Source organism: Panulirus ornatus, chromosome 72 (genome assembly GCF_036320965.1).
Source record: "Panulirus ornatus isolate Po-2019 chromosome 72, ASM3632096v1, whole genome shotgun sequence".
Lineage (NCBI taxonomy): Eukaryota > Metazoa > Arthropoda > Malacostraca > Decapoda > Palinuridae > Panulirus > Panulirus ornatus.
Window position 1 is genome coordinate 3,197,736 of NC_092295.1, and position 12,132 is coordinate 3,209,867.

A 12,132-nucleotide genomic window follows, 5' to 3' on the forward strand; every position below is an offset into this window, starting at 1 on the left:
GGCGTCCGTGCGTGGTTCACACTGGGTCATATCCTGGCGTGTGGAGGGGCCCCAACCCGAGCCACCATGGCGCGGGGCGCCTTACCTCAGCAGTGGGCGTGGGTCACGGCAGCATAGCATGGCGCGGGCGAGTGTGAGGCGCGCCGTTTAGGGGGGGGAGGGAAGGCTATTCCAAGGTTTAGATGGCGTGGGCCCGCGCCCGGTCGCTCATACCGCCTCCACACATCTACTGTTGTTACAGATAATACATCATACATTACTCATACAATACAGATAATACATCATACATTACTCATACAATACAGATAATACATCATACATTACTCATACAATACAGATAATACATCATACATTACTCATACAATACAGATAATACATCATACATTACTCATACAATACAGATAATACATCATACATTACTCATACAATACAGATAATACATCATACATTACTCATACAATACAGATAATACATCATACATTACTCATACAATACAGATAATACATCATACATTACTCATACAATACAGATAATACATCATACATTACTCATACAATACAGATAATACATCATACATTACTCATACAATACAGATAATACATCATACATTACTCATACAATACAGATAATACATCATACATTACTCATACAATACAGATAATACATCATACATTATTCATACAATACAGATAATACATCATACATTATTCATACAATACAGATAATACATCATACATTACTCATACAATACAGATAATACATCATACATTATTCATACAATACAGATAATACATCATACATTATTCATACAATACAGATAATACATCATACATTACTCATACAATACAGATAATACATCATACATTACTCATACAATACAGATAATACATCATACATTACTCATACAATACAGATAATACATCATACATTACTCATACAATACAGATAATACATCATACATTACTCATACAATACAGATAATACATCATACATTACTCATACAATACAGATAATACATCATACATTACTCATACAATACAGATAATACATCATACATTATTCATACAATAGGATAATTTGGTTATCATTTACCCTCTAACTCGCCCACGTACACAACCCGGCAACACCTTCGTCAACACAAGGTCCACTGCAATTCCAGTGGGCCACTAGGAACACTGGGCCACTGGGCCATCACAGTGTCAGTGGGCCACTGAGCCATCACAGTGTCAGTGGGCCACTGGTCCCGGGCCACTAGCAACACGCCAGGGGGCCAGACATCTACATGGGCCACTCCTACATCACAACACCAGCAACACAAGACCGCTAGCAACACTTAACCATGGATTCACATCAACACTGGACCACTATATACACTGGACATCCAACACGGGACCACTATATACACTGGAGAACCAACACTTCACCACTATATACACTGGAGAACCAACACTTCACCACTATATACACTGGACATCCAACACTTCACCACTATATACACTGGACATCCAACACTGGACCACTATATACACTGGACATCCAACACTGGACCACTATATACACTCTTATCATTATAAACACTGGACCACTATATACACTCGTATCAATATAAACACTGGACCACTATATACACTCGTATCAATATAAACACTGGACCACTATATACACTCGTATCAATATAAACACTGGACCACTATATACACTCGTATCAATATAAACACTGGACCATCATACCCCCCGGGCCATGAACCAAGCTGGGCCACTGAGAACACTGGACCACTGCTGTGTTAACTGCCACCGCCAACTATGGACCACTGCCACCACCAGCTCTGGACCACTGCCAACACAGCTAACATAGGGGGGCCATTTCCGGCACAGAGCCAACACTCACCTCTTGTGTATAGTGATTGCCAACACGGCCTCTACCAACAGCAAGCCACTGACAACAACAATGGGTCCCTGGTGCTTTTGTTTCCAACACATGTGACTGCCAACACTGGGGTTAATGCCATGACTTGACCGTTTCTCCCACCACACTACCACCACACTACCACCACCACCACACACTACCACCAAACTACCACCACTACACACTACCACCACCACACACTACCACCACCACACACTACCACCACTACACACTACCACCACCACACACTACCACCACCACACACTACCACCACCACCACACACTATCACCACCACACTACCACCACCACACTACCACCACCACCACACTACCACCATCACACTACCACCACCACACTACCACTACCACACTACCACCACCACACTACCACTACCACACAACCACCACCACACTACCACTACCACACCACCACCACACTACCACCACCACACACTACCACCACCACACTACCACCACCACAGTACCACACTACCACCACACTACCACCACCACCACCACACTACCACACTACCACCACACTACCACCACCACACTACCACCACCACCACACTACCACCATCACACTACCACCACCACACTACCACTACCACACTACCACCACCACACTACCACTACCACACAACCACCACCACACTACCACTACCACACCACCACCACACTACCACCACCACACACTACCACCACCACACTACCACCACCACAGTACCACACTACCACCACACTACCACCACCACCACCACACTACCACCACATCAAAGACATACATGTACTTCTTTTAGCATTCATGCACAGCTGCCAGTCATGCATCACACACACACACACACACACACACACACACGACTCTGACACCAGCACTAAATAAATAAATAAATAAATGAATAAATAAATAATAATAATAATAATAATAATAATAATAATAAAATAATAATAATAATAATAATAATAATAATAATGATAATAATAATAATAATAATAATAATAATAATAATAATAATAATAATAATAATAATAATAATAATAATAATAATAATAATAATAATAATAATAATAATAATAATAATAATAATAATAATAATAATAATAATAATAATAATACACTAATAAGACATCCAGTGCAGTACAAACACTTAACTCCATATCAATTACAATCATACTTATGGTGGTTAACAAACAACAACAACAACAACAACAACAACAACAACAACAAGGTAATATTTCAGCAAACACCTGTACATATAGTCAACATAAACAACAATAAACAATAAGCCACACACACACACACACACACACACACACACACACACACACACACATATACACACACACATACAAACACACACACACACACACACATATATATATATATATATATATATATATATATATATATATATATATATATATATATATATATATATATAATGTTTATTTACAGGTTACATTGTACACACTACTACAGTTACACAATGTTCGGTCTGTGCCATGTATGACACCCCGGCCACCCATATATATTAACCATGTCCCAATTAAGGCGGACAGAAAACGGGATCTGGAAATCCCACTCTAAGCCTACGCTACACCAGGTATGAGGCAATACAATGCTATATGAACCCAAAGTGGAACTTAAATCCAGCTGGATCTAACCCTTATCACAAGTTCAGTTATGAGAAGATAAACACAACCACGTCAGTATGTGTATATCATGTTTATCACAACAGTTGTAAATAATAATTTATTTTATCCCACTGAAAAAGATAATGGGAAAAAAAATTATCTAAATCCTTATTTATCTTATTTATCTGCTAGTTCAACAGTGTGGTGCAGTGGGCTTCGTCAAGGTCATTTATCAGTTATTATTATTCTCAATTATGTAAATCAAGCAGCCATCTTTCCCCCTCCCCAGTTCGTGTTTATATCATCATCCCACACGCCTATACCAGCGTCTATCCCAGGGTCTATCCCACACGCCTATCCCAGCGTCTATCCCACACGCCTTATCCCAGCGTCTATCCCACACGCCTATCCCAGCGTCTATCCCACACGCCTATCCCAGCGTCTATCCCACACGCCTATCCCAGGGTCTATCCCACACGCCTTATCCCAGCCATCACCACACACGCCTATCCCAGCGTCGATCCTACATGCCTATCCCAGCGTCTATCCCACACGCCTACCCCAGGCATCACCACACACGCCTTATCCCAGCGTCTATCCCACACGCCTATCCCATCGTCTATCCCACACGCCTACCCCAGCCATCACCACACACGCCTACCCCAGGCATCACCACACACGCCTTATCCCAGCCATCATCACACACGCCTTATCCCAGCGTCTATCCCACACGCCTATCCCAGCGTCTATCCCACACGCCTTATCCCAGCCATCACCACACACGCCTATCCCAGCGTCTATCCCACACGCCTTATCCCAGCCATCATCCCACACGCCTTATCCCAGCCCACTGATAGGCCAGGTTCCCATCATCTTCCCTCAACAGCTGAGTCTACGATCACAAACAAGCAGTTACAAGCACTCACAACCAATGACACCTGCCTAACAAGCTACAACAGGTACCTAACCATCATTTAAAACTACATGTAAGCCAATTTGACATACCTTGGTAACAACCACTCACAACACGTAATCATCCTTAGGTGTAATATGGCGTTAACAACCACTCACAACCTCCCACAACACATGGTCTTGCAGTGGGTAAGGTGGTCTCTTCATTCTCCACACACGACCACCACGTGCCAACACGTGCACGCCTGACACAAGACTGGGATTTAAAACACACACACACACACACACACACACACACACACAAACATAGACACACACCAGCAGAAAATCCACAGCAAGATTTATCATAGACTAAATTTTCCTTTTAAAATATATTAAAAAAATGACATAAAATCTAAAAATACTGAAAATTAATGACAAAATTAATTATTTATGAAAATCAATTGATTGGCGTTTATAAAGACGTTAAACACAGTCTTAATGACCCTTCCCTCCCCCCCCCCCCTAAACACCAGCTAATAGTTCTGATGTTATTATGACCAACCAGCCAATAAGAAACAACCTTACGATAAAGAATATATATATATATATATATATATATATATATATATATATATATATATATATATATATATATATATATATATACTTTGTCGCTGTCTCCCGCGTTAGCGAGGTAGCGCAAGGAAACAGACTAAATAATGGCCCACATATACACATGTATTTACATACACGTCCACACACGCACATATACATACCTATACATCTCAACGTATACATATATGTATATACATACACAGACATATACATATATACACATGGACATAAATCATACTTGCTGCCTTTATTAATTTATACATATACACTCCCTTATTATTGTGACAACTACTTTACTCCCTCATTACTGACCCTAGCCACTTTATTACCTCACTCACTGCTAACATAATTTGCTTTATTCTCTTCTTCATATGACCCCCAACAACCACTGTCACCCTGCCACTTCCCTCCCTCACAACAGCCACTTCACTCAGCCACTTAACCCCACACACACACACACACACACACACACCTTTCAATGTTCTAACTTTAAAAAAACATGATACATTTAAAGCAAGTGTCCACCACATAAATACACTCTCACTTATCCAATTACTTCACGAGGGTATTCAATTACTTCACGAGGGTATCCAATTACTTCACGAGGGTATCCAATTACTTCGCGAGTATCCAGTTACTTCACGAGGGTATCCAATTACTTCGCGAGTATCCAGTTACTTCACGATGGTATCCAGTTACTCCGCGGGGGTATCCAGTTACTTCACGAGGGTATCCAGTTACTTCACGAGGGTATCCAGTTACTTCACGAGGGTATCCAACTACTTCAAGAGGGTATCCAATTACTTCACGAGGGTATCCAACTACTTCAAAAGGGTATCCAGTTACTTCGCGAGGGTATCCAGGTACTTCGCGAGTATCTAGTTACTTCACGAGGGTATGCAGTTACTTCACGAGGGTATCCAGTTACTTCACGAGGGTATCCAATTACTTCACGAGGGTATCCAGTTACTTCACGAGGGTATCCAATTACTTCACGAGGGTATCCAGGTACTTCGCGAGTATCCAGTTACTTCACGAGGGCATCCACTTACTTCGCGAGGGTATCCAGTTACTTCACGAGGGTATCCAGTTACTTCGCGAGGGTATGCAGTTACTTCACGAGGGTATCCAGTTACTTCAAGTGTCTGGCATGGGTCGTGGGTTAATAGCGGCTCCTCCTGCTGGTGGTGGTGGGGTAAAAAGTAATAATGTTTAGTTCACACACAAACTCCGGAGAAGACACTTTGCGTTACTGATGACCACACGAAACACAAGCCTCCCTCTCTGCTCTTATCTCCCTCTCTCTCTCCCTGCTCTTATCTCCCTCTCTCCCTGCTCTTATCTGTCTCTCTACTCAGTTTAATATCTTATCCGCTACCTTGAGAGTGTTATCTGCTGGGCCCACATGGGGTTATTGGTGATAGCAAGAACCCTCACCTGATGTTTGTCTATCATCTACTCTTTATTATTATTATTAAACTCTAAAATCCTTTCTTCCATGTGTAGGATCCTGTATCTTTAAGTATACGCTTTCGTCAGTAGCAGGGTAAGGAGGGACTCTTGGTGCCATGTGTTCTTGGACGACATTACACCTACCAGTCGTCCAAGCTGACCCCCACACACATATGATGACTTCACCACAGGTTGCAGGACACAAGGGTACCTGATATGACCTGACCTTAAGAGGTCATCTTTCTAAGTTCAGACACAGTAACCTTTGATGTACGTGGGAAGGTCACAAGATACGATGGTCCACAACCAGTTTAGTTGTAAGTCCATAACCAGTTTAGTTGTAAGTCCACAACCAGTTTAGTTGTAAGTCCATAACCAGTTTAGTTGTAAGTCCATAACCAGTTTAGTTGTAAGTCCATAATCAGTTTATTTGTAAGTCCATGACCAGTTTATTTGTAAGTCCACAAACAGTTCATTTGTAAGTCCATAACCAGTTTATTAGCAAGTCCATAACCAGTTTATTTGTAAGTCCATAACCAGTTTATTTGTAAGTCCATAACCAGTTTATTTGTAAGTCCATAACCAGTTTATTAGCAAGTCCATAACCACGTTATCTATAAGTCCATAACAAATTCATTTGTAAAGTCTACATGTACTTGGCTACACAGGTTAATGCTTAAGTGGCCCCTAAATCATTATAACAAGGTACCTGAACCTCTTAACAAGGGTTTAATCTTGCGCTCGTTGGGCCTTGAAGGGCTATTCAAGGTCATTCCAGGCCATCAAAGGCCAGTCCAACCTTACAAAAGTGTACATTACCCACACAGTATTCGCTCAAAACAGGCGACCTATAATTGCCTCATTAAGCTGTAGGTAATTCAACATTCCTATATAAACAGTCTGATGATCGACTTAATATCAACAACTTCGTGATACGCATTAGTAATCCAAATAATAGTCAACAACAAAGACCCCATTAAGCTTAATGATTTGGTCCACAAATTTCAGTAGATGAGAATGTGTGGAGGAGGAAGGTGGTAGTGTGTTGGAAATGACATGTTTGGAGACAGTATGTGGTGTGAAGTGGTTTGACCGAGGAGGTGATAAAAGGGATACGAGAGATGTGTGGTAGTAAATACAGTGTGGGTGAGAGATGAAGAGGGTTTGTTGATATTGGTTTGGACCTTTGGAGAGGATGAGTGAGAAGAGGTTGACAAAGAGGACATATGTGTGTGTCAGAAGTGAGAGTATAAGGAAAGCGGGAGACCGAATTGGAGGTGGAAGGATGGAGTGAAAAAGATTTTGAGTGATCGGGGGTTTAAACACGCAGGAGGGTGAAAGGCGTGCACGGGATAGAGTGCATTGGTATGATGTGTCATACAGGGGTTGACGCGATCAATGGACTTAACCAGGGAATGTGATGCGTCTGGGGTAAACCATGGAAAGGTCTGTGGGACCTGGACGTGGATGGGGAGCCGTGGTTTCGGTGCATTACACATGACAGCTAGAGACTAAGTGTGAACGAATGTGGCCTATTTGTCTGTATTTCTGGCGCTGCCTTGCTGAAGCAGGGGATAGCGATGCTGTTTTCCTGTGGGGCGGAGCGGGGTAGCGACAGATATGGATGAAGGCAAGCATGAATATGTACATGTGTATGTATGTAATGTCTGCGTATGTGTATGTGCGTGTGTGGGCACTTATGTGTATATGTATACGAGTGGATGTGCCATTCTTCATGTTTCCTGGCACTACCTCGCTGACATGGGAAACAGCGATTATGTATAAAAAATATATATATATATATATATATCCTAGGCTTACGATGGGGTTACGTTCCAGTAAACCTATCGTAAGTCAAAAGTACATTTAATACTACACATCATAGCTTAGCCTAACCTACCTTAAACGTTCTCAGAACACTTACATTAGCCTACAGTTGGACAAAGTCGAAAATTCATAAGTTGAACCATCGTACGTCAGGGGTCACCTGTATACATGAAAACAGTCATTGAGCATTTGCCATATCAGCGAGAGAAGCAGGTCCTCAGCAGTTGACTTTCCCTCAGTAACTGTTGTGTAATCCAGTGTAAGCAGATGCCACCTCACAAACACTTTATATGCCCTGGGTCAGCCCACCAACAGCATCTCTCTTACTCACTCCACCCCATGCAAACCTGGTCAACGTTCATCCTCCAATTACTCAAGCCTTCAACCTCCTCCTCAATTTTCCCTTCCTTCTGATGAGTCTTTCTTTGTTCATCCTCTTCATAAAACCATCTCAGAACACCCTGGTTCTGCCTTCCCCAACCAAATCTAGTATGTCACATATCACCTTTACCCTGTTCTTCCATACGTGATCAACCCTGATCACCACCCTCTTACATTCTTGTTTCATGGCCCAAGACATGCACCCATACTTCCACGCACACACATACAGAGACCAGCTTCTACATCGCCTCTCTCTCAAATCTGCCACCAGTGTCATTTCATTTGCAAACAGCTCCTAACTTGCCCCCTAAGCCATCCTATCCCCAGCACAGTGTGTAGACCCATCTCTGCATGACCCTCACATATTCTTCCCTTATCATCCCATCCATCAACACCTTAAATAGCCATGGTGATATGACACACTCTTGATGCCTACTTACACTTGGAACCACTCACCTTTCCCCCTTCCTACTCACAAACACAAGCCTTACTGTCCAAGTAAAATCTCACTGTTTTTTACAGTCTTCCGACGAAACCATATACTTGTAACATCTCTATTAATCCATCATACATTTTCTCTAGGTCCATATATGCCAATCTCAAATTCCTCTCGTTCCCCAAGTATTTCTCCCAAACGACTCTCAAAGCAAACACCTAGTCAACACACCCTCCTCCACTCCTGATCTTCCTCCCCAGTCTCATGTTCTGAGCTTGCCTCCACCCTATCAATCACCAATCTTCCATACAAGTCTCCAAATATACTCAACAGATTTACATCTCTAATTCTGTCATTCATTTTTATCCCTCTTGTCTTTATAAAAGGTAGCATCCAGGTATTCTCCCAGTACTCAGACACCTTGCTTTAGGCCGTGCACACAATGCAAATCTTGCTAATCAATAGCATCACCCTCTTTCTTGAGTTTAGTTGCAATGCTAGCCATGCTAACCACTTTGCTAAACTTCACCTTAAGCAAGGCTTTCACCACCTTCTCTCTTTTTACTAAACTATTCAACTTGATTCTCTTGCTCATTCTCATGCCACCTTGCCCTAAACACCCTACATCTGCCACCCTGTCGTGTAACACATTTAACAGTCCTTCAAAATATCTTCCAAATCTGTTGTTTACACCTTTGTGTTACTTCACCATTTGTTCTCTTCACAGATTCACCTCCTTCCAAAACATCTTCATCTCCCCATCTATTTGCCCTCTATGTCTCTCCCTTAACCTTCCTCTTGACCTTTTGCCACTTTCTTTTGTACATCTCCCAATTACTTCCCTGCAGGTACCGCCCAGATCGCTCTCTTCTCTCATAGGAGCAAGGTTAACTCATCACACCATTCAATACCTTGTCACATATGATCCTCCTGCACATCAGGCATTCCACCCACATGCTTTTCTGGATACCTCCCACTCCCCTTGCTTCATATTCTCTTACATCTCGGCACAAAGACCTCACTCACTTTCACCCCCACTACTTTTCTTACCATCCTTGTAATTTCCTGTTTTGCTAAAGATACAACAAAGTTTCACAGTCACTTTTACCAAGAAATGATCACCATGTACACCTCCAATTAGAAAAATATATGATGAAGAACGGATATTTATGGTACAGTATCACATGCACTCAGGGGTTAAGACAAATTATTGCCCAGGCCAGCAAGGAAAAACTGATAATGCACATGAAAAGAACGAAATTCATATAGAACAGGAAAGTGATACTGAGAAGGAAATGAAAATAAACAAGATATATAAGGAAAATAATAATAAGTGAAGTGAAAGATAAAATGAAACTGCATATGAAAGCAATAATGGAGTGAGAGATAAAAGTACAAGAATTAAAGCATAGGGAAAAAAAAAGATAAAAACAATAAACTCAAGCAGACAACATCTGAGGGGTATATGCATGCACTTTGGTAATGTATACTCACCTAAAATATGTTTAAGAGCACTTCTCTCTGATACCCTTGAGAGATGTGAATATATACACCTGGAAATCTGCTGCAAATATGGCAAATATCATGTATGCAAATGGGGAGATGAATATAAGTTCATGCAACCACAGACCCAAGCCCAAACAGATATTTGCATGTACCATAAGAATCATCATGAGTATAAGAAAAAGGATATATGAAAATTTCAAAACCCATTAACAAAACAATATGAAAAATGGCAGGAGTGAGTGGTTGTACCACTGAACAATGCCGTACTGCTGTTGTCTGATGATACACCAAGAGTTTCTGGCTGTTGGAACATCTGCTCAGTGTGAATCAGAGTTAGGTCAATGGCCAGCTGGTCAACAACGACCCAGGCCTCTACAAGAGCAAGTAGGAAAGGTCCCAGAGGACCTGAATCTACCAATACGAGTAAAGACAAATTAACCAAAAACAAGCTCAAGAGATATAGAGAAACAGATAGATATACAAAAGGGGTGAAAAGTGTGCATGGGATGTAATGAATTGAAATGTGGTATAATGGGGCAACATGCCGTTATTGGACTGAACCTAGGGAATAAAACGCAGCTGGGGAAACCATGAAAAGATCTGTGGGGCTTTGCTTTGGACAGGCCATGGTTTTAGTGTATTGCACGTGACAACTAGAGTGGATGAGAGTGATTGCAGCCTTTCTTTACCTGCTCCTGGCTCTACCGCACTAACACATGAAACAACAAAGTATGAAAAAAAAGATATATAGTCTATTAAATGAAAACTCTAGAATCAAAGTGACTACATTAATGAGAACACAAGGGATAACAACACAGGATTAACCAACACAAGAAATATGGCTTAGTGAAAAAAAAAAAAAGTAAAGATGAAGCAAGCCAGAAACATTTTGCAACACTCAAGAGAAAATAAAAACCAAATTTAACCAGGGTGTAATGCTTAAGGTGAAGTTTAGCGAAGTGGTTAGTATGGATGGCACTGCAATTGAACTCAAGAAAGAGGGTAACATTGTTGTTGTTGATTAGTACGTCAAAATTTTCATTGTGTGCCCAACCTAAGGTGAGGTCCCTGAGTACAGGCAGAATGCCTGGATGCTGCCTTTGTAAAGACAAGAGGGACAGAAATGAATGACTGAATTAGAGGTAAATCTGCTTTTACTTTTCCAAAAGAAGGAACTGAGAAGGGGACTAAGTGAAGATTTTCCCTCTGGGGCTCAGTCCTCTGTTCTTAACACTACCTCACTTATGTGAGAAATAGCAAATATGTATAAAAAAGAAACTTTCTTTTCTTTCAAACTATTCGCCATTTCCCGCATTAGCGAGGTAGCGTTAAGAACAGAGGCCTGGGCCTTTGAGGGAATACCCTCACCTAGCCCAATTCTCTGTTCCTTCTTTTGGAAAATTAAAAAAAAATGAGAGGGGAGGATTTCCAGCCCCCCGCTCCCTCCCCTTTTAGTCGCCTTCTACGACACGAGTTAAAA

The 12,132-nt window shown here is 41.5% G+C and overlaps 1 protein-coding gene across 14 annotated transcripts in view; it reads right to left on the bottom strand.

Moving 5' to 3' along the window:
- Positions 1 to 6,344, bottom strand: part of LOC139748074 (voltage-gated purine nucleotide uniporter SLC17A9-like) — a 31,588-nt gene extending 25,244 nt beyond the window's left edge. For 2 of the 14 annotated variants that reach the window (XM_071660675.1, XM_071660673.1), the window contains exons 1-2: positions 1,732 to 1,832; positions 1 to 229 (exon numbers count right to left, since the gene is read on the bottom strand). The exon at positions 1 to 229 is cut by the window's left edge and continues 104 nt beyond it. The gene's annotated coding sequence lies outside the window, so the exon portion shown is untranslated. Of the gene's footprint in view, positions 230 to 1,092; positions 1,205 to 1,731; positions 1,835 to 1,888; positions 2,048 to 4,546; positions 4,732 to 5,627 lie in introns of those variants that run through there. The other 12 variants (XM_071660672.1, XM_071660662.1, XM_071660664.1 and 9 more) reach the window with 11 other exon arrangements.
- Between the last annotated feature and the right edge of the window lie 5,788 nt (positions 6,345 to 12,132).